At 42.3% G+C, this 22,212-nt stretch overlaps 1 protein-coding gene across 2 annotated transcripts in view; it reads left to right on the forward strand.

Annotated features, from left to right (window-relative positions):
• The first annotated feature begins 2,354 nt into the window (after nt 1–2,354).
• Nucleotides 2,355–22,212, forward strand: part of BGN (biglycan) — a 67,200-nt gene continuing 47,342 nt past the window's right edge. The window contains exon 1 of one of the 2 annotated variants that reach the window (XM_081318819.1): nt 2,355–2,611. The gene's annotated coding sequence lies outside the window, so the exon portion shown is untranslated. The remainder of the gene's footprint in view (nt 2,612–22,212) is intronic. The other variant, XM_081318820.1, reaches the window with a different exon arrangement.

Genomic DNA, 22,212 nt, shown 5'->3' on the forward strand with positions numbered 1-22,212 from the left:
GCTGCCTGTAGATAGAAAGATGTACATGCAATAAATATTGGTTTGCTTAGTTCTGATCAAGTAAGTTGGGTGAACTCAGACATCGTGGTACACAAAAGATGGTTTATAACTTAAGGCATTCTATGAAGCCAGCCAATGAGGTATTATCCAAGAAAGCATGGATAAACAAGCCATTGCTCAATGTAATATGTGAACCCAGTCATACTGTTGTTTTTTTCATATAATACGTATATCAGGTTTGGTAGGAAAGGCATGTTGTCGGTCACTTGTTGTCTAGCGAATGTTGTTGTGTGGAACCTTTTCTGCTGTAGCCCCTGCCCTTTGGAACATCATTCCACTCAGAGCCCCACTCAGAGTCACCTCGAACCACGAGTTGCACAGCAAATAAATAATAATCATTCCCCCCAAAATAAGGTTGACCCCAAACCTACTGGCCTTCAGGGAGGCCCTTAAAACATGGCTTTGTCAGCTAGCTTGGGAATCCCATAGTAAAGTGGAGTCTGTTAGAGGGTTATATATGGATTAATGGAATATACTCCCTATATGTTTTCCTTCCACCATGTTTTTATTTGTTTTTATCTTGTTTTTATTTTGTTTTAATTTCAATTGGTTGTTTTTAAGAGTTGTTTTTTTTGTGTGTTTATTGTTACTGTGTACACCTCCCATAATCACTGTGTGAGCTGGGAGGCTATACAGATGTGATTAAATACTTCACTGGTGAATTTTGCCATTTCGCTCACCTATAGGAATTGTTGCTAGTAAGTCTCACTGAAACCAACCAGAATATATACAAGAGCACAAGAAATCCTTAGGCCAGGGGTGTCAAACTCAATTTCATTGAAGGCCGCATCAGCATTGCGGTTGCCCTCAGGGGGCCGGGTGGCTATGGCCAGGGTGGGCGTGGCCTACTGGGTGGGCGTGGCTAGAGTGCGTATGGCCTACTGGGTGGGCGTGGCCAGCTCTACATCGTTCGCATCAAGGGTGCCTATGGGGGCCTGGGCAGGAGTGGGGCAGATCTGAGGGTCTCTGGCAGAAGGAGGGTCTCTGGGCCAGGGCCAAGGCAGAGGGGGCCGTTCCCTCACTGTTTCCAGGATGGCTTCGCGGGCCGCATGAAACCATTTCGCGGGCTGGATCCGGCCCCCGGGCCTTGTGTTTGACATGTCTGCCTTAGGCTAAGGATGGAGCAGGAAAATGGAAAAAGCATCCGATTCATGATCTAACCACTTGCAATGATCCTTTCACACAGCCACTTCCTACCTCTTGAAAGGGAAACTGTAAAACGGCTGATTTCCACAACAACCTTGTGCATCCAGGTGTGGCAATCTGTTTCCATCCCCTGCTTGTTTCTGGAAAAAAAAAAGACTGCCCATTGTTGGGATTAGAAAGGGCAACAATAAATCATTTTTCCGATCTGGCAGCCTCCCAACTCCCATAATGCTCAGAGGATTTAACTATAGATTTTGGAATTTGTAGTCCATCATAATAAATAAAATGTGCCGGATTGGAGAAAGTTAGATAAACGGATACATAATCCAACAGAGTTCTTATGTTTCTTTCGGCCTCCCTGAGAGAGGGGGGAAAAAGGGCCCTCTGGATATTGTTAATTACTGTTCCTCTCATCCATGTCCAACAGCCATTAGTTCCTCTAGGCTGCTAGAAGCTGCACTCCAATGAATTACTATACTTCAACATAAGCCTCTCCAACTTTATTCTGTATAAAGCATGCTGCATAATGAACAAACCCTCCCTCCCTCGCTCCCTCCCTCACACTATACTATATTTCTTATTTCTCATCCTTTCATATCCCAGGACTTCCTCTCTCTCCTTCTTTATCATTTATCTTCTTCCACTTATTTGTTTCTTCAAAGTACAGAACCATTTCTTTACCAACAAGATGGCTTCCTTTCTTCTCTGTTTATCACAAGCCAGGCTCTCCCAGTCAGGGAAGACAAATATTTTGCATGGCCTTAAACCAACACAAAAGCCATCCTTTCTGGCGCCACCAAGTCAGAGAGGTTTTTTGTTGTGTTGTCCCCCTCCCCCATCCAACTTCTTTTTTTTGGGGGGGGGAGGCAGTTTTGTCTCCTTGCTGTCCTACCAACCCACTAACTCTTGTGACCACTTTGAAACGAAGAGGGGAGGAAAAAAAAAGTCTGTCATTTTGGAGTAGAGGAGAGAAGTGGCTGAAAACTTCCATCCTTGAGGTTGAGCAGTTTTTTTCTCTCTCTTTTAATTCCCCCCCCCCATTTTTGGCAGGTGGTTGATGGAAACCACATGATGGTTCAGCCCCTGAAGTCATTTGTGTGTGTGTGTGTGTGTGCATGCGTGTGAGCTCTGTACCTCATTGAAACCAGCTTGCCTACAAGGAAGTCAACCCCTTTCAATCCCCTCTAGTACAGTACAGCCTCCTTCAGTCCTGTGAAGGGCTTGACACACTCAGCTTCAGTCTGCTGGCAAAGGGTGGGGGGGGAGAGAAAAAGAACATACCAAAAACCAGCAGAGGAACAGAAAAAAGACGGACTTTAGCAAGGCGGCCAAGGAGAAGGCGCTTGGGTAGAGAAGAAAGATCTGCTTCAGGTGTGATTGCGAGGACCAAAACTCCGATCTGAAGGTACATTTTATTTTTTCCTTCTCATTTTTCCTCTCCCAACTCATCTTCCAAAGTTTTTTGTTTTGTTTTGTTCTCTCTCTTGGAGAGTCTTTGGGGCAAATGGATTAAACGCAGTGGACCACACAGGAATTTCAGCCATGGAACCAGCAGAAACTGGGAATTTGGGTTTTTAGATCCCTTGCTCTCCCCCTCAACTTTTAAGCCGCAGTGTTCTGTTACTCTAAACCCCATCAGAACTTCCTCCTTCCTAATTTTTTCTTTTTAAAAAATCCACTCTGTTCCATTTACTGTCCCATCACTGTCTCCCCTCCTGCTCTAACTCTTAGAGATCACTCCTCTTAACGCTCTCAGGAATAAGTTGTAAGAGTCCTACATGTCTACTTCTAACCCACCCTTTCTCCAGCCGCATACATTTCGCGTGTGCATAAGTGGTGGAATTGCTCTCTCCAGTCGTCATTCCCCACATTTTGCTCCCCCTCCCTGTAAACTGATGAGAACCCTACTGTTAACAGCTTGCTCTTAAGCTCCCTTATTCTCCGGTTTCTTTTCATCAACTTGGCAGCTGCCTAACCTTGTAAGATTTATTCGATTGTTTCATTCTTGCTCCCTGGAAGAGCTTTTAGGGAACCCCCTACATGGTAGCTGGAAAGGAACTACCATAGGTGTGTAACACAAGGAACCTCTCTTGTGCTGATCTCAACAACCAACCATGTATTATTCAGGGTCCCTTATGGTGTGTCCCCCATTTTTTTTAAGGATGGCTCAAACCCTACTAAGAAAGGAATTTGGGACTGTCATCTCAAACAGTGTTTGGTCTGCACTTATGCCCGACTGAGTAGGAGACAGGACGACTCTGAAGCCACAAGGTCTGATTCAGTGGGAAGTTCAGCCTTGAGGAAGTGAGGAGAAATGGACGTTGTGCGTGTTCATCTATGTTGTTGCCTTAGATCCCAACATTTGTGGGAGCAGAGATCCCTGAAAATGGGTTTTATCATTTCTAGCCATAGATTTTCTGCAACGGTGAACTGGCTGGGGTGATCCTCAACGGTTCCCATAATCAACCAAGCTGAAGTATGGAATTGTAGCTGAATCTGTATTTGCATTTATCTAACTAAGATATCAAAGGTGGCCATGCCCAAAGAAAGTTGGAACTCCTTGTGTCCAAAAGAGAGAAGTGAGCTGAAAGTACCAGGTTTTTTTCTAAAGCAGGGCTTTTCATGGGATTTAGCTCTTTTTTTTATTCCTTTTGCTTGTGGTGTTTTTCCATCTCAGGGGTAGATGCAATCTCCCATTCTCAAGCTTTGCAAAGTAGTAAATTAAAATTAAAACAAAGGGTGAATTTTGGGGGAAATGCAGCTCCAAAGGGGTCTTTTTGAGTTCCCATGAAAAGAGAAGCCTAGGTCCTAGGTGCTCAGACCTGCTCGTTGACTCTAGCGCCCTCTAGCGCCATTTTCAGGCTATGCAAGATCGCCATGGGAGGAGCGCCTTTTGGTCCAGATATGATCAGAATCTCTCTCAAATATCCCAGGAGCAGCTAGAGGACTCTGGAAAACTCGCCAGAAGGGCAGAAACTTACCTTTCCCTGATGTTTTTCCTTCAACCTCTCCTATTCAGAGCTGTACTGCCTCTGGTCATGGCAATTTTAACTAGCTTCCAAGTCACTGCCTTCCCCACCATCTAAGTAAGCCCCTTGTGGAGTCATTTAGCCTCCCGCTCCATCTTGTGGGAACAGCTTCCTTAAATGAAACGTGGGTTTGAAAGCTATAAAAGAGCACTTTTATTTGTCCATCTTTCTGTGTTGTTGCTGTTCTTTGATTTGGCACTCTTCTGGATTTTGTCTTTCCTCGTCAATCAGCACCAGATCTTTCTGGTACCGTAGTCGGAGAATATAGAGACGGATATGTATTGTTCAATTTATTTGCTGCCTATCTTGCCAGGGGGGTAACATTGAGACCCTCATCTCTTGTTAAGGGGATACAGAGAAGCCCTGTATTCACCTCTGTAATTTCTCAATTTAGCATTGCACTTTAAAAAAAAATTCTTAAATCCAAGAATGACTGAACTCAGCTGTCTTGGATTTGTCCAGTGTGAGTCGAAACATGAGCAGAACAGACTGGAAGAGTTTTTTTCATTCATAGCCAGCATAAATGTTTGCAAACCAGGACTGCAAAGCCAGCAATGTCTCCAAGAGCTTCCTATTCCCACCCTTGGAAGCAATTATACAAGGAGGCCCCAGGGGGATAGGAAACCCACAATGTCTGCCAATTGAAGCAAAGCCTCCTCAAACCTTTTAGCGGATCAAGCAAAAGGGAGGTGGAGAAGATGGTTATAGATGTTGGAAAGATGGTTATAGATGTTAGAAAGAGAGAACAAGAGGGAGAAAATTAAGAGAGGCTATCCAAGGTTAACACAGGAGAGGCATCCAGCTAAAATGGGAGATAGGGAAGAGGGGGTGGCTTTCCCAGAGAAGGGAAGAGGGGAGTGACAGAAGTGCTTAGGCCAACAGATGCAGGAAGCACACAGCTCCTCACTGCTGCCTCCATTTTTGGGAGAGCAGATCTAGCTGGGCTTGTGGAGGAAAGGCTGCCTGGGAGAAAAACTATATGCCTGCTTGCCAAGTCTGCATCCTTGCGCCAATTCTGCCTTTCTTGGCTGTGCAATTTCCTTGGCAGCCCGCTCCTTGCTGAGCTGGCAGGCATGACCCACTGCCTGCCATTAGAATCCTCAAGCTGGCTCCACACAACCACAGATGTCAAAGCCACACGGGCTCCTCTGACCCGTAGCACGTGGCATTCCCCCCTTGCCCCCCCAGCTTCTAATTTTTAATTTGATTGTTCCAGAGCTGTGTTGGTCAGTCAATCCTGTACTTATCCCAAAGATGCTTTTTCCTGAGACGACTGGACTTTCTTGTCTTTGTGTGTGTGTGTGTGTGTGTGTGTGTGTGTGTGTGTGTGTTTGTGAAGAGGTTTTGCTTCTTATCCAAGAAGCCTCTTCAGCTCCGACTGGATGGTGGGGAATGGAAAGATTTATACTTCTGCAGACAGCTGTTCATTTGCATTCTTTTAGCAAGTCGTTAAAGCTACCTGGAGGCTTATCTGTGTCTTCAGGGTCACCTGAGTAGTGCAAATGGGTGTGGAGCCATCTTAGAACTGTTTAAAGGACTATATTGTAGACTGGAGATAGATGATATTGGATCCCTCTCCCTCTGTTGAGAGCGGGTTGTTCAATTTTGACATAGATGGCCTCTTTGACCCCTCTTTCATCTATGTCAAAATAGAACAGCCCTCTCTCAACAGAGGGGGGGGGGATCCAACATCATCTATCTCCAGTCTACAGTACAGTCCTTTCAACAGTTCCCAAAAGGCTCCACACCCATTTGCACTACTCAAGTGACCCTGAAGACACAGATAAGCCTCCAGATCACTTTAATGAGTCACTAAAAGAATGCAAATGTACAGCTGTCTGCAAGGAATACAAATCCTTTCATTCCCCACCATCCAGTCAGAGTTGAAGAAGCTTCTTGGATGAGAAACAAAACATCTTCAAAGAAAAACAAGAAAGTCCAGTTGCCTTGTGAAAAAGCATCTTTGGGATAACTATGACCTGGATGACTGAGAATCTCCATAGACAACCCTGTACTTGTTTTTCGCCATCCTTTCCCCTTCTCCCATTATTGTACCAAAGGCCAAAATGTCATGCCTGGAATCAGGAGACCTGAATAGATTCCAGCATCCACCACTCTGAGCTGGCAGCCATAGTCCTGAATGATCCTGACACTTGAATTCTGTCCCCATCTTTCCTGTCTCCTTACATCATAGGGGAGAAACCAATTTGTCAGGCGTATACATAATATCTCAGTCCTATGTTCTTTCCCACTGTTCTAGGGGATTTTTTAGGCATACAATATCTCTATGGCATTGTGTTTTGTTTGGACCTCTTTAACAGATCCCTGCAATCTGGCAGGTTCACAGGACTGCTTTTCTGGGAGTAAATCTGAGAGGCAGGAGTGCTATGCAGGTCGCCTTGATCTCCTGACCTGGTAGGCAAGTGGGTTATAAAGCTAACAAAGGAATAAGGAAAATATTGCTGTGGTGCAATGACTAAGAATGAGGGAGGTGACACTGGAACCAGTGTCCCAGCTTAGAGGCTTTAAGTAGCAATTAATTTGGAATTAAAATTTGCCTTTCTTCACAAGTGACTTTCAGCCTCATCCAAGCATTATGATTTGTAGTACAACGGTAACAAAGGCAGGCTTTATTAACAGCACAGTGATGATGGCTACCACTATAAGGTATTGCAAGTCACTAGGGAGGAAGTCACACACGGGTCGAATCCCGAGTGCCGCGTAACAGAGTGAGCGCCTGTTACTCGTCCCAGCTTCTGCCCACCTAGCAGTTCGAAAGCACGTCAAAATGCAAGTAGAAAAATAGGGACCACTACGGTGGGAAGGTAACAGCGTTCCGTGAGCCTTTGGCGTCTAGTCATGCCAGCCACATGACCACGGAGACATCCTCGGACAAGCGCTGGCTCTTCGGCTTTGAAACAGAGATGAGCACCGGCCCCTAGAGTCAGAAACGACTAGCACGCATGTGTGGGGGAACCTTTACCTTTACCTTTAGGGAGGAAAAGGCCAGGGACACTGAATCTACAAAGTGAGTGCTTTAATTGTACACTCTCCCTTGCAATAGGCTGAGACTGTTGATCTAGGTTTGTCAACTCAAAGAAAGCCCTGTTAAGTATAAGTACAGGTAAGCATGCCTAGAATTTCAGACTGAACGTCCTACAGACGAAGAAAATGTATTGAGTATTAGTAGTATGTGTTCAGAATGGAGGAAGTCATTAACAAAGCAAGAAATGGTGACAAGTTTCTTTATCCAATATGAGCAGAGTCTCATTACATCATTCTCATGATATGTCAAATTTCACGCTGATTTATTTATCACACATATATATTCCACCTTTCCCTCAAGAGCTTGTGGGGAGGCGTCATTCCTTCTTTCTTCATAAGAACTTGTGAGTTGCATAGGCTTAGGGACTGATTCAAACATGCACACAATTCGCATGAAATCAGTTAGATAAGTATCATTTCTTGATGAGCAATACATGATTATGGACTCACAGGATATCCTAACAAGGAATAATCCAAGTAACAAGTAAACAACTCAAGGAATGTTGCCAGCTGTGATTTCTTTTTTCATTCAGAAAGCAAAGGAAATATAGTTTGAAAGTACAGGAATCTTTTTGATTATTAGTCCACTTGTCCTATTATTATTTACCACAATTCCTACAGTTTCTACAAGGCCTCCTATTCAACATTTTTAATTGGCAATACCAGTTGAAATTGGAAAGCAATTGTACCTCCATTAAGCTACCACCTGTTCGTTTCCCATCACACACACATGCATCACAAAATTGTCTCTTGAAACTCAGAGATACGCTTCATTATTCTTTTTCTATGGTGTCACCTGGAAATGGTTCCCCCACAGGGGAGCCATGAAATTCTTTGTCCCAATTGTACCTAACCATGATGCAAACATAATAAGAGTTGCAAAATAGTACCTCATCAAGATGAAAAGAATCTTGGTTTTGTTGCATCTCCATGACCTCATCCTCATTTTGTTTCCAGCCTTTAATATAAGATGGATTGAGACATCCTGAGGTGTACCTGGGTTAGCACATCCCCCTCCTCCCCCTATATTCAGATAGTCCTCAATTTACAACAGTTCATTTAGTGGCCTTTCAAAGTTCCAACGGCACACAAAAAAGGTGAGTTATGACCATTTTTCACACTTATGACTGTTCTGGCATCAAAATTCAGACACTTGGCAACCTACTCATATTTATGACAGTCGAAGTGTCCCGGGTCCTGTGATCACCTTTTGTGACCAAGCTAAGTCAGTGGGGAAGCCAGATTCACTTAACCGTGTTACTAACTTAACCACTGCAGTGATTCACTTAACAACCATGGCAAGAAAGGTTATCAAAATTCACTTAACAAATGTCTCAACAACAGAAATTTTGGACTCAATTGTGGTTGTAAGTTGAGGACTACCTCTTAAGGGCAACTTCAAGATGTATAAAATCCAGGAGGCTTTTCCCCTCATGCCTTGGAGTGGGCGGGGGAATCAAGGGACTGCAATGTTTCTGAAATACTGTAGGCCCAACGGAGCCAGGATGGGGATCAGCAGTGGGAATACTAAATGTTATGCTGGTATAATTTCTTGCCGACTCCAATACGGATGCAGAACATTGCAGCGTAGCAGCAAAGAAAGGTCCAAAGCAAGCCTCATGCAGGAGATGTGAAACAACAAAATTGATCTGCATTTATTTTTTTAATGGTTCCTTTCATCCCACCGGAGCAACTTAGCTTCCCTTTTCAACATGCTCCCCCCCCCCGCCCCCCAATGACTGCAATCTGGCATATTCAGGTGTCTCTGCCAGCTGGTTGCTGGTACACTTACGTTGTCATTGTCTTCCAACTGGCACTTTGTTAAAAATAAAGTTCAGATCCTAAATGAGTATTTTGTACAGACAAGAAGCCAAATTATTTGAAAGCCAGGATTGGCAAGCCCCAGTTTTGATATTTTATGTTGGAATGGGTGGAGCCGTTTGCTGAGCTGGAGTGCAGATGAGGGGGAACCAAAACTCCTCTCCTGTATTCATGAAAAGCAGAATCTGGCTCTGGCACACTGGCAGCCGCAGAGGGAATGCCTGTAATTGACAGCCTCATGTAGAGCACTGCATGATGTTTGGGGGAAAGCTGCAAGATCAGGGCCAAGATGTGAACATGTTCAAATGCTGGTCCAAGATTATTGGTTGCAGGAAATCCACCCCGACATGCTCTAATTAACAGTCAGGGAGAGCACATTCCACTCCGAAAGGCTGCTGAGAAAGTGTCATTGAAATTAATAAGAATTGCAAAATAGCCCTGCAATGGGGCATCAAGAGTGCAAGGGAGAACTTCCAGTTAGCCCAGGAGTCTGTGCCTTGGCTAAGGTTGAATTAAAAGTCACTCAATCCAGGGGTGCTGCAGACTTCTCCACTTTGCATAATCATCTTTTTATATCTGGAACACACCAAGATTTTCTCCTGCTCTGCTTTCCATCTCAGAGCTGCTAAAGAGGAAAAGTTGGAATAGCTAACCATTGGCTTTTGGTGGGTAATACTAAAAGGCCTCCTTTACAATTCTCCTGAGGCAGCTTCCAAATAGTCCTCACTTAATGACTGCCTTGTTTAGTGACCATTCAAAGTGACAGTGGCCCTGAAAAAGTAACTTACGACTGTCAGAGCAACCTCATGTTGCTTGAGATGTGGGTGTTTGCAATCAGCCAGCATTTATGACCCATGAAGCATCATGTGAATACACGATTGCTATTTCCATGCTTCATAGCCAGCTTCTGACAAGCAGAGTTAGTGAAGAAATCAGCAATAAAATTGCAAGTCGCAGCCACATTCCATGTTTCCATCCGTAGAAGATCATTTTTGTCACAATTAAAAAGGCCAACAAAGCAGTGGGAAAACACAGGCATATTCTAAAGGCAGAGAATAAAGTCTGTGCACACATCTGTGTATGCACACACTCGCTGGAGAATAATATTCCAAGAAATAGGGCAAATACACACAAAAAACCCCCTTTGTTTGGAAAGCTCCTATATTTACATTTCTTTATATCACATTCCTTATAACATTCCTCCCTATTGCTGTCAAAGTGTGTTAAAAGTTAAACAAACAAGAAAGAAAAGAGAATTTTTGTATTGCCAGTTCTCAAGGCTGATGAGAAAGTTCAAATCTTATTACTTCTTACTTTGACATTCACAGCATGGGTCTGGTCTCTGGAATAGCTCTTTCCCCTCCCCCCCCTTTCTGGGCCCTTTCTCCTGCGATATCCCTGCCCCCACTTGAGTTGGAATAAAATCATGCCATTTTAACCTTGGCTGTTTGCATCACCAATTCCTATCCTACATCTGCAGCAATTCCAGCTGCATGCACACTCTTTCCAGACCCTCAGGCTTTGCAAGTCATTAGTAAGCAACTACCAGCCAGAGGACTTCAGCCTGAATAGGGTGGGTCCAAGATATTCTTTAATTGCAAGACTCTGCTTTGGCTTTCCCAGGTTGTCTGCTTTTCTTCTGACATCCTGTCTGGGCATTGCACACGGTATGCAATGCAATGAAGAAACTTACAGGAAATCAAACCTCAATCATAAAAATGTGCCTACAGTATTTTTGTACTATTACTTTTTTACAGAGTAAAAAAGAGCAACGAAAGAGACCTTTTATGGAGTAAAAATAATTTAAAGAACAAAAGAGTAAAGCGATAAGTAAATAAGCAAGAAATAAAAGAGAAAAAGGTAGATAAGAAAGAAGAAAAAAAGGGTATGTAAAAAAAGCAGTTTCCGATCTTCTTTACAGCAGTTACAGTAAATGCATTTATATTTTATTCTCTCTAGAGTTATATTGTGACTGTCTTCTTTCCATATTCTGCCCTTGCTATTTCTCAAACCCATAAATCACAAATTTATTTTTTTAGGTTTTTAGCATAATAAAGTACATAATGGTTTCCAGTCAGAAAATGTGTCTATAACTTTTTTTAATTAACTGAGCAAGATCAAATAGATTACAATTTGGATATTTTTATTTATTTATTTTAATCCCATTTATATCCCGCCCTTCTCCGAAGACTCAGGGCGGCTTACAATCTAAGCACAATGTGCTTAGCAATAGCCTTCATTCTATGTATATGCCTGCTTATTAGGGCTTTCACACACACACCCCAAGCGGCATTATTACAAAGTCAGCTTATTGCCCCCAACAATCTGGGTCCTCATTTTACCTACCTCGGAAGGATGGAAGGCTGAGTCAACCTTGAGCCTGGTGGGATGCGAACCTGCAATAATTGCAGGCAGCTGGTGTTACTTAAGGAGGCATTAGCCCACTGCTCCACCAAGGCTCCAAGGATAGGTAGGGAATGAAGAAACAGAACAGTCAGTGCAGAGTGACCAGATGGAAGAAGGATATCTGTACCACCTAACACACATCAAACCCACATGTGGCCACGCCTACAACATCTTGGTAACTTTGGCTTGGTGATCTTGGGTGGTAAAGGACTATAAATTCTATATACGTAGGGGCTGTGATGGGGCAGTGTCAGATTCAGGGCTGTCATTTAAATTGGATAACAAGCAGTTCTTGAGCAGGTAAAGGGTGGGACAAGTTGACTAGCAGGAGTTGGGACCAATAGTATCACTGCAGCTGAATGATGACTTCTTGAAATAGTGGGGAACATCCCTCCTCCCAGTCTACCCTTTAAAATAAAAAAAGAGGTGATATGCTGCAAAAACTAACAACTGAACCAAACTTGCCAACATAACACTCCTGCTTCTAGGAGCCAAAGTACGTATTGTACTGCCATTCTGACACATGAAATGACAACATAAGATTGTTGAGGTTCTGGACTGTGTACTAGACAAGGCCAGGATCATGTGTTTAAGGGGTAACATTTAGCATTGTCAGGGCATTATGTTGATACACTGTAAACTTCAAAGTGGGGGAAGGTCTTAGTGAACAGACAGAGGTCTTGAGCCTTGCAAATGATCAAACCATTTTCCTTTTTTTCAGCTTTAGTAGCTAAATTATAGTAGAAAAGTTGGGTGGAGAAGATAGGGCCCAGCGAGCTGCCGTGGTAGTTGCACAATTAACAATTGCATGAATGGCTTTTTAAACAGAAACCTGCAAGAATGGGATCCTTGAGCTTGGGATGGTGCGACAGGGAAGAGGAGGTCTTCATTATTAACTGTGAATAAACAAATCATTAACAAACATGGTCTTCCGTTTCCAGATTTTCTCTGGTTTTTAACTTAGCTTCTCCTTCAGAAAAAGTGAATAAATGAGCATAAGACAATCCAGGCTGTGATGTTATTATTTCTCTTCTGAAAAATGCTTCTTGGGGTGACAATCATAAAGGAACTTCAGGAGTCCATCTTGTCTTATGTTCATTCCAAACTTTCAAGATGGCATGCCTAACAAAATGATTTTGAAAATCAACATTACTTTTAACTAAATCATTCATTCCCCTCCCTCCCCCAAATACTCTTCTCCCAAATAGTTAGGCTTCCAATTGTGGATTGATCAACTGTTTGTCCTTTTTCTGAGAGCTGTACCACACTGAGGAAGACAGTGAGTGAAGTGTTGCCCACTTTAACCCCAGTGTGGTCAGTCTGAATCCCACAGGAAACCTTAAAGAATGCCAGGTGCTCAATATGTTGTCCACCTCTAGTATGATCTTTGACATCTATAGTGATCCTAAACTGTATTAGTCCCACTACCACCCATGCCTGTTAGGAAAAAAAATAGCTACTGGAGTAATTGAGAAATTTTCCTCCAATGCAAATAGGCCTCAAATCCAGATTGACATTGCAAAGATCTGTCAAAATTGGGAGCTTCCATACTTGCAATATATTCAGGGGCAACTGTGGGGGAGGAACTTAAAAAAGTCAAGGTGGAGTCTTTGATTATGTGCTCAAAAAAGAGGTGTGACTTAAAAAGGGCCAGGTCTTTAATCATATATTTGCATCTGCCATTTTGAGACCCTCTACCACAGATGTTGCATAATGTGTATTTAAATGTGATTTACATAGTTGCTAGTTAACTGACCTCATCTACTTTGACTTTTCACAAAAGGGAAGATCAGAAGGAAAAGCAAACTTGAAAAAGAGAGAGGTACATTTACAAATGTTTAAGGGGGCTGCTAGGGTCATGCCAGTTCAAAAGGCAGTGTTGCCAAGTCTGGTTTCAAAATGACAGGGGAAAATTATTAAATACACATGGGAAGAACTTTTTAAACATATTTCATACATTTTAATAAGGTTTAAATGAAATGAATTCCACATTAATTTTTTGCCCTGGCCCCATCTCCTTTTTTGAACTATGCCATTCAAAAGCCACATATGGGTCCTGCTCGCAAAAAACCACACCCTCCCACGGAGGGATGCTTCACTGATTGGATGTGGCATCAGAAGGAGATTCAAGGTGACCTGTTTTACCATAGAGCGGTGTTACTCAACCTCAGCAATTTTAAGATGCATGGACTCCCACTCCCAGAATTCCTCATTCGGCAATGCTGGGGAATTCCAGGGATAGAAGTCGAAACATTTTAAATTTGGTGAGTTTGAGAAACAGTCATAGAGAATGCACAGTGGCAATGAGTGCACTATTGGAAGACTTAAAATGTCAGGTTAGGGATAGATTTTCTTGAAGCAAATCTATCTATGTGGTCATTAGGAGTAAAACATGACTTGATGGCACAATCAATCTGTCACACCATAAACAATGACAATGACAATGGAAGAACTATAATTTTCTGAATCTGCCAAGTAATGACAGCTAGTATGGTAAAGACTGTGGGTGGATCTTAATCCCTTCTGAAACCCAGCCTGTTTTTATAAACGAGGAAACATGGTTTAATCAGGACTGGGCTTTTGAACTACAGGTAGTCTTTGACTTATAACCACAACTGACTCCAAAATTTCTGTTAGAGCCTTGGTGGAGCAGTGGGCTAATGCCTCCTTAAGTAACACCAGCTGCCTGCAATTAGTGCAGGTTCGAGTCCCACCAGGCTCAAGGTTGACTCAGCCTTCCATCCTTCCGAGGTAGGTAAAATGAGGACCCAGATTGTTGGGGGCAATTAAGCCAACTTTGTAATAATGCTGCTTCGGGGGGGGGGGGCAAAGCCCTAATAAGCAGGCATATACATAGAATGAAGGCTACTGCTAAGCTTGTAAGCCGCCCTGAGTCTTCGGAGAAGGGCGGGATATAAATGGAATTAAAATAAAAAATAAATAAAAAATAAATATTGGTTAAGTGAATTTTGCCCCATTTTACGACCTTTCTTGCCACAGTTGTTAAGTGAATCACTGTGGTTGTGAAATTAGTAACAAGCTTGTTAAGTGAATCTGGCTTCCCCATCGACTTTGCTTGTCAGAAGGCTGCAAAAAGTGATCACATGATCCTGCAATCATCACAGATATGAGTCAGTTGCCAAGTGTCTGAATTTTGATCACTTGACCATGGGGATGCTGCAATGGTCATAGGTGTGAAAACTGGTCATGTGCCACTCTTTTCAGTGCTGTTGTAACTTCGAACGGCCACTAAATGAACTGTTGTAAGTTGAGGACTACCTGTATGGGAGGAGTGTGCTGGAGAGTGTCATATCACATACCCAAACCTTTCTCCTACAGACAACACTGCTCCCTTACCATTTTTGGAGCAGCATAGGAGTAAGGTAGTTTAACTAGGACACCAAGATGTAGGTTTTATCCTCCCCCAATACTCACATGCTTCAGAGCATTGAGGCTGCTTGAAGTCCAACATTTTAGAACTTAATTTGTTGTGTTGTTTTGAAGCCTATCCTTCTCATGTGGAATAACAAGAGTAACAAAATCCTATCTCCCAATACTGAACATAATAAAAATCAAACTTCTCACTCACCATCTGCCAGCATGACTCTGGATTCCAAAATACTATTTTTATATATTTTTTCCCTGATCCTCCTTTCTTCCCCATATTTTTCCATTTTCCCCTCATTACACAATTACAATTCTTGGTACTATTGATGTATACCAAGTTAGATATAAACATCTTCATCATATTTTATTACTATTATACAAATAACAATAATATCAATTCATAAATCAATATCCTGTTTATTGTGCTCTTGTTAACATTTGATTTCCCATCAATATTTAAAGTATCTTTGTCAGTTATGATTTTCTCAATATTAATTACATTTATATAGCTAAAAAAATTATTCAAACCAATCCTCCTCTTATTTTCATATTTCCTATATCAAAAGAAGAAAAAAATACTATTTTAATTCTAAATCATATCTTTCATTATAAAAGTCTAATTATATCTAAGGGTCATCCATTCTTTTAATCATATTCAAACAAGTATTTAAACATATCATGCCCCCTCTAATAGGTCAAATCTTCTATTTTTTAAATCTAACTCTCGCTTTCTTTCTTTGCCAAGTAGTTTTCCAACCCAAGGCAATTAAATCACCCAGGAATTTTCTTTCTATGTTATTGAAAGTTGCTTGGTATGAAGAAGACAATTTAGGTAGGGTATTTTGCGGGAGGGGGGGATTCTGCCTATTTATGTTCCTTAAACAACTCCCACCTTCCTTCTCCCTCAATTTCTCCCCTCATCTTTTGTCTCCCTAACTGCAACATTTGCCCTGACAGCTCTATGTTCCATTCCCCGAAATCTTCTTCCTTGTCATTAGGTAAATCTTGCAGACTTAAAAGGTAAAGGGTCTTTTGCATTTTCATTGTTATGGGTAAGTCTTGCAGTATTTTATTTATGTATGGCAGTTTATAGTTCCCTTCTTTCATCTTTTCCATCTCTAAGTCCAATTCCTCTGCTTCATCTTCCAATCTCTGGTTTATTTGTTCATACTTTGTAGTCGTTGTCTCAGAACTTTCCAGTTGTAGATTTAATTTGGAGATTTGCTCATTTATATTATCTAAATTATTTTTAGTCTCATTAAGATTTCTTTTTATGTCCTCTTTGTATACAACAATTGTTTGGTGAATTAGTTGTAGCGTAGAGTATATTTCCTTCTGGAAGGTGTTTGTTTTTTCTTGAGGTATCATTTTTGGAGATCCTCTAATATCACCAGTCTCAGTAAGAGTAGAGCAAAGTTTGCTCTAGCTTTCTGGTCTTTATATGTAGCCTTTATAATCCAATAGATTCCAGAATACAGGTCCAGTCCCAAAAGCAATATTTTATAGTGATCCTTTGTCTCAGGCATCCAAAAATTGTCAGTCGAGCAAGGTTATAATCCACAATGTTCAACCTCCCTGAAAACAGCTGAAAGGTCTCTCCCAGCCAGATGTAATCCAAGGTCAATTTTTTCCTTATTTCCCACCAGCTCTTGAGATTAAAAGTCCAAGCTCAGTAGGTGATAAGTAGGTCAGGGTGATAAGTATGCCAAAATATTTTCCTTTATTGCCAGCTGTTCTCCCTTAAGCTAGTAGTCACCAAGCAGTCAGGAAGCTAGTTATAGTGCTGTACTCAAATCCACAACTAGATGTCATTCAAAATCCATTTTCCACTCTTAAGACAAAGAATTGATTTCTTATATTTCACCTCGATGTTTTTTTTCCAAAGAGAAAAACTTAATAATTATCTCAGTTCTCAAATTTCAGAACTGTAGCTTTATGTTACTTCCACTTCAGTATTGTGTATTTTTGTCCCCCATAGAAATTAAAACGCTGCTTCAGTTCACATTCAGAGGTTTTTAGCTTCTTGGGAGCCTTTCCCAGGAAATTCAGTTGTAAAATAGTAAAGAAAGGATCAATATTTTCACCCAGTTCCAAACATGCTGTTTACGATGTGTTAATTGGTGCTTTTCTTCTTTGGTCTTCAGTAGCTAATGGCTGGGCATAGGAATGTAGCCCGTCTCTCCCCTGCCGGTTTGGAGGGCTTTTCTCAGATTGAACGGAAAGACTGCTGTCTCTCTGTGATTGATGAGATACCTCTCCCTTCTTCATCGCCTCTTTGGGCTGACTTTAGGCCAGTGATGGCGAACCTTTTAGAGACCAAATGCCCAAACTGCAACCCAAAACCCACTTATGTATTGTTGGGTGCCAGGTGGGCGTGGGCCATTGGGTGGGCGTGGCCCATTGGGTGGGCATGGCTGCGGTGGTAACGGCAGACTGGGTGGGACTAAAAAGTTCAATCAACCAATTCCAACTTTGCACGATCTTTTTTTTCCCCCGTGAGAAGTTGAAATTGATTGATTGATTGAACCTCTTTTTTTTGCACCCGGCAGCGCAGGCCTAAAGCGAAAAAGTTTTATAAAACCCACCTGAAGGCCTAGGACTGAGGCGAAAGCACACGTGCCCACAGAGAGGGCTCTGCATGCGACCTGTGGCACGTGTGCCACAGGTTTGCCACCACGGCTTTAGGCCCTTTTTAGGGTCCCCAGCAGGGCAAAAATCGGACACGGAATGCAGAGCCCTGCCTTCCAAGCATCCCATATTGCCACGACGCAAAACTGGAAGTCCTCTACTTATATTTTTCCTAAAAGTGCTTAATCCTGGACTCTGGCCAGACTCTGAATATTAATCATCTTGTACAAATTGTGCATATTTGCAAATACTTTCTAATATTGCATTAATTAAAGCCCTGTTTCATTTCAGTGAGGTTTGAGAAGGAAACCTCATCATGCTTTATATTACTGAGGAGGCGAGGGGTTGGAGCCAGGCTTGGCTGGGGCCATTTGGAGTTTTGTGCATCAGACTGGGTTGGCTCAGCATCACATCTTCTTCTTTCTCCAGCATGTTCACACATCACATTATAATCCAAGGTACATTGGCTTGTCCCAGGCCCGGTGTGTACAGGTAGTCCTCGACAGTTCATTTAGTGCTCATTCTCAGTTACAACGGCACTGGAAAAAAACCTGACTTCTGGCCATTTTTCACACTTATGACCGTTGCAGCATCACCATGGTAACGTAATCAAAAGTCAGACACTTGGCAACTGACTCATATTTATGACGGTTGCAGTGTCCCGGGATCATGTGGTCACCTTTTGTGACAAGCAAAGTCCATGGGGAAGCCAGATTCACTTAACAGCTGTGTTACTAACTTAACAACTGCACTGATTCACTTAACAACTGTGGCAAGAAAGGTCGTAAAAATGGGGCAAAATTCAGATAGCAACTGCCTTGCTTAGCAATAGAAATTTTAGGCTCCTTTGTGATCGTAAGCTGAGGACTACTTGTACATCCAGGGAGAGCTGCTAAGGGAGAGAAACTTTCACCAGTCTGGCATCAGCTCCAAAACTGGAACAGAAAACTGGGTGTGACTCCACCTATAATCACAACCATTTGGGATCTGGGATATAAAGGCTGCTATTGTAGGCTTTGGAGTGCGTTGTGGGTTTGGAAGAGACATGCTCGCTGCTTGTAATTGTTGGCTGCAGCCTGGGTGGAAAGCAGCTTTTACTGGAAGTAGCTCTTCTAGGAACGCAATCGTTCATATTTTGGGCTGTCCCACTAAAGACAATCCGCTTGATAGAGTTGCCACCTTTCTCCCTGGCTTTGTTCCTGTGCCATCAGCGGCAAGGAAAAAGAAAAAAAATATCACTGGAAGCCCTTTCCAGCATGGAGATTAAAGGAGAGGAAAAAAAAACTTCAGGTTTATTTTCTCCCTGGCTGCCCTTAAAAACGTAAGAGCGCAGATATTGGGAAGAGATTAAAAAAAAAAAAAAGGAAAGAAACCTCCAAGGGAATATTTTAACGAGGCCAATATGTTTGGAACAGAACAAACCCTTAGAGTCACTATTAAGCACAACTAGTTTAACTGGATGGTCAATCTGCATGATTGTACAATATTATCCTGGCATTCTGATATCAAGCTGGTGTTCCAATGTAGATTTTATTCATTCATTTATTTATTTAATTAGATTTGTATACCGCCCTTTCCCGATGGACTCAGGGCGGTTTACAGGGTAATTAAAACAAGAAATACAAAAGTTAAAAACAATTAAAAAAATTACAACAGTCCCTGAACAAGTAAAAGCCCCCAATTAAAATTAAAATTAAAATTCTCAGCCTGGGCCAGAGAGCTCGAAGAGCCAGGTCTTCAGGTCCCGGTGGAATGAACGGAGGTCGGGGGCGGTCCTCAGCTCCACGGGCAGCTGGTTCCAGAGGGCAGGCGCACCCTACCCTGGTTTTGTTCATGCCTTGTGCAAAATAATGCCCATTTGGGTATAAAAGGGTGCAAACCTGTGTTCTTCAGCTCAATATGAAAATGTAAGTTACCTTAGCACACTTATAGACAATGGAAAAAGAACTAAGCATTGAAATCTGTCATCTCACTCAGCTGTTTCATTCTGCTTCACGGTCAAGCCGTTGGCTCTTATCTCTGTGGTTTGGTGGTGCTTTGAGTGGCTCCAGGAAAAAAAAAAGCATGTGCAGAAAAGCATGGCATTAGCCTTTCAGGGATAACTGGGGAGAAAGCTTAGAAGATCATCTGGTTATACATCACATGAAATCTGGTCACTCCTGCCTGCTTTAGTTGTAAATCTAACCATTGTTATTTCACTGCTTGTGCTCTTTCTGAACTTCCATACTTTTATTGTCCTCATCTTGCTGTCTAAGCCAAATACACTGGCAAGTACAGAGGAGCTCCCAAAGTCTCAAGTGATCCCTTTACTAGCTACATATGCAGGACCTAGCTGGATCTTGGGTGTCTTGAATTCTAATACAATAAGCTACATTGGAGCCTTGGTGGAGCAGTGGGCTAATGCCTCCTTAAGTAACACCAGCTGCCTGCAATTAGTGCAGGTTCGCATCCCACCAGGCTCAAGGTTGACTCAGCCTTCCATCCTTCCGAGGTAGGTAAAATGAGGACCCAGATTGTTGGGGGCAATTAAGCTGACTTTGTAATAATGCCGCTTGCAGGGGTGTGTGAAAGCCCTAATAAGCAGGCATATACATAGAATGAAGGCTACTGCTAAGCTTGTAAGCCGCCCTGAGTCTTCGGAGAAGGGCGAGATATAAATGGAATTAAAATTTTTTTTTAAAAAATTACTGTCTTGAGCAAGCTCAGGCCAGCCAGAAGCCAATGCACTGTAGAGCTGGTAGCCCTGGAGGGCGATAGAAATAAAGCATATTTCACTAATGGGGAAAAATGCCCTTTGGGATCCAAGCTTAGTTTTTATAATTTAATAAATAGCCATAGGACACTGAAGACGCAAGTTTAATTCTCTCAGTAACTTCTGCGATGCTTTTGGACAGCACACCTTCCACGTCTTCTTAGGAAATGGCTTTTAATATTTGGAGAAACTTTGTTTTCTTTTTAATTGCCCTCTTCCCAAATCTTATTTTGATACATAATTCCAGTAGATCACATTGAAAGCATTAGAGGAGCAGGCAGATTCCAAAGGGAGTTTGCTCACCACAATTTATAGTCCCTGTGTTGTTCACTTGAAGCTGCTTCAAGATAAAAATGTAAAGAATCAGCTTCAACGGGGAAATAATTCCTGTTAGCATTGTCTAAAGTGCAGTTGACTGTATTGCATTTTTATGTGGTGTACATTTATTTTAATGGACCAGGATTCAGACAGGGGTCCTGTTCAAATTCTAGTACCACAAGTGCCACAATAAGACATAGGGCAAAGTTAGAGTGGAAGCAGGGTGCACCCTGTGCAAGGAAGATATTTGTGTATGTTCCTATGTGGATGTGTAGAGGATGATTACAAACAGAGGGACTGAGGTTTTCCCTTCCTGGAATTAAAAAGTAGCTTGGTAGGTGCACAGAATTTGTTTTCACATCTGCCATCTCAGGTGAAGATCCCTTCCCCTTAAAAGAAAGCCAGGGGAACAAATAGCTTGACCCTACACAAGTGCCAGCTCAAAGAATTTGGCCAATACACATGTGCACGTCTGTGTGTGTGTGTGTGTGTGTGTGTGTGTGTGTGTGCGCGCGCGTACACACACACACACAGGGAGGGAGGGAGGGAGAGAGAGAGAGAGAGAGAGAGAGAGAGAGAGAGAGAGAGAGAGAGAGAGAGAGAGAGAGAGAGAGAGAGAGAGAGAGAGAGAGAGAGAAGAAAAAGACCAAGTGCATTGAGATAATAAAATTCAATAATCTTAAATTCGGGGGGGGGGGGGGAAGAAAAGCCATTTAGCAGCTACCATAATGTCCATTGTTCAGAAATTGCCCCATCATATCCAAGAACCCTACCATCTTGGAATTAGGAGAATTGTAATCAAATACATCTAGAGGAAATCAAGTTGGTTAAAGCTGGGTTGGACTTGGATCCAAGTCTTCATTCATGCTATATGAGTCTGAGCAATCTGCCTAAACATCTACTTAAAATCTAGGTGTATCAACAACCATAATACACCACTGCCCTCTCATACTAATATCTCCCTAACCAGGTTCTCCACACTAAGACCATACTTTTTTACCACTTTCCTAAATATTATTACCCAGATCTTCTGGGTAAAGAGCAAGCTGTTGGTGAGCAAAGAGTCCGCAACAGAGAAGGTCCTCACTTCATAACTTCCAGTGGGTGGGTGGTGGGAATCCTTCCGCCAGTACTCATCACAGCTGATCCTTATTAGACAGGCTGATTCCATTTGAATAATCTATCCCCAAAGTAACAAGGAGCCAAGCCACAGCCAACATCCTAATTTGTTTATCAAATTTATTTGCCTCCCATTTCACGGTTCAAGGCAACTCCGAGAAGCTTATAGCAAGATAAGTTATCTTGGCAAGTTCATCTTTTCTCAAAACGATGCTCTCCAAATGTTTGGTACAGGGATCCTAGCCATCAAGGCCAACCAGAGGAATACCAAGTTGGCAGCGGTTAGGGCAGTGTTTTTCAAAGTCCATACATCTTAAAGCTGCCAACTTTCAAAAACACTGAGCTAGGGGAATCAATCTCATTTAGTCTACCAGGATTCTTATGAAGAATAATGGTTTGGAGGAGAATGTATAGAGTCATTCAAGACCTGGATAGGGAAGGAGCATGTCTGGTTCATTTAGGTCAATAAACTCAATATTTTGCTAGGCAATATCTTTGACC

This window comes from Vipera berus, assembly GCF_964194415.1.
Source record: "Vipera berus genome assembly, chromosome: 2".
NCBI lineage: Eukaryota > Metazoa > Chordata > Lepidosauria > Squamata > Viperidae > Vipera > Vipera berus.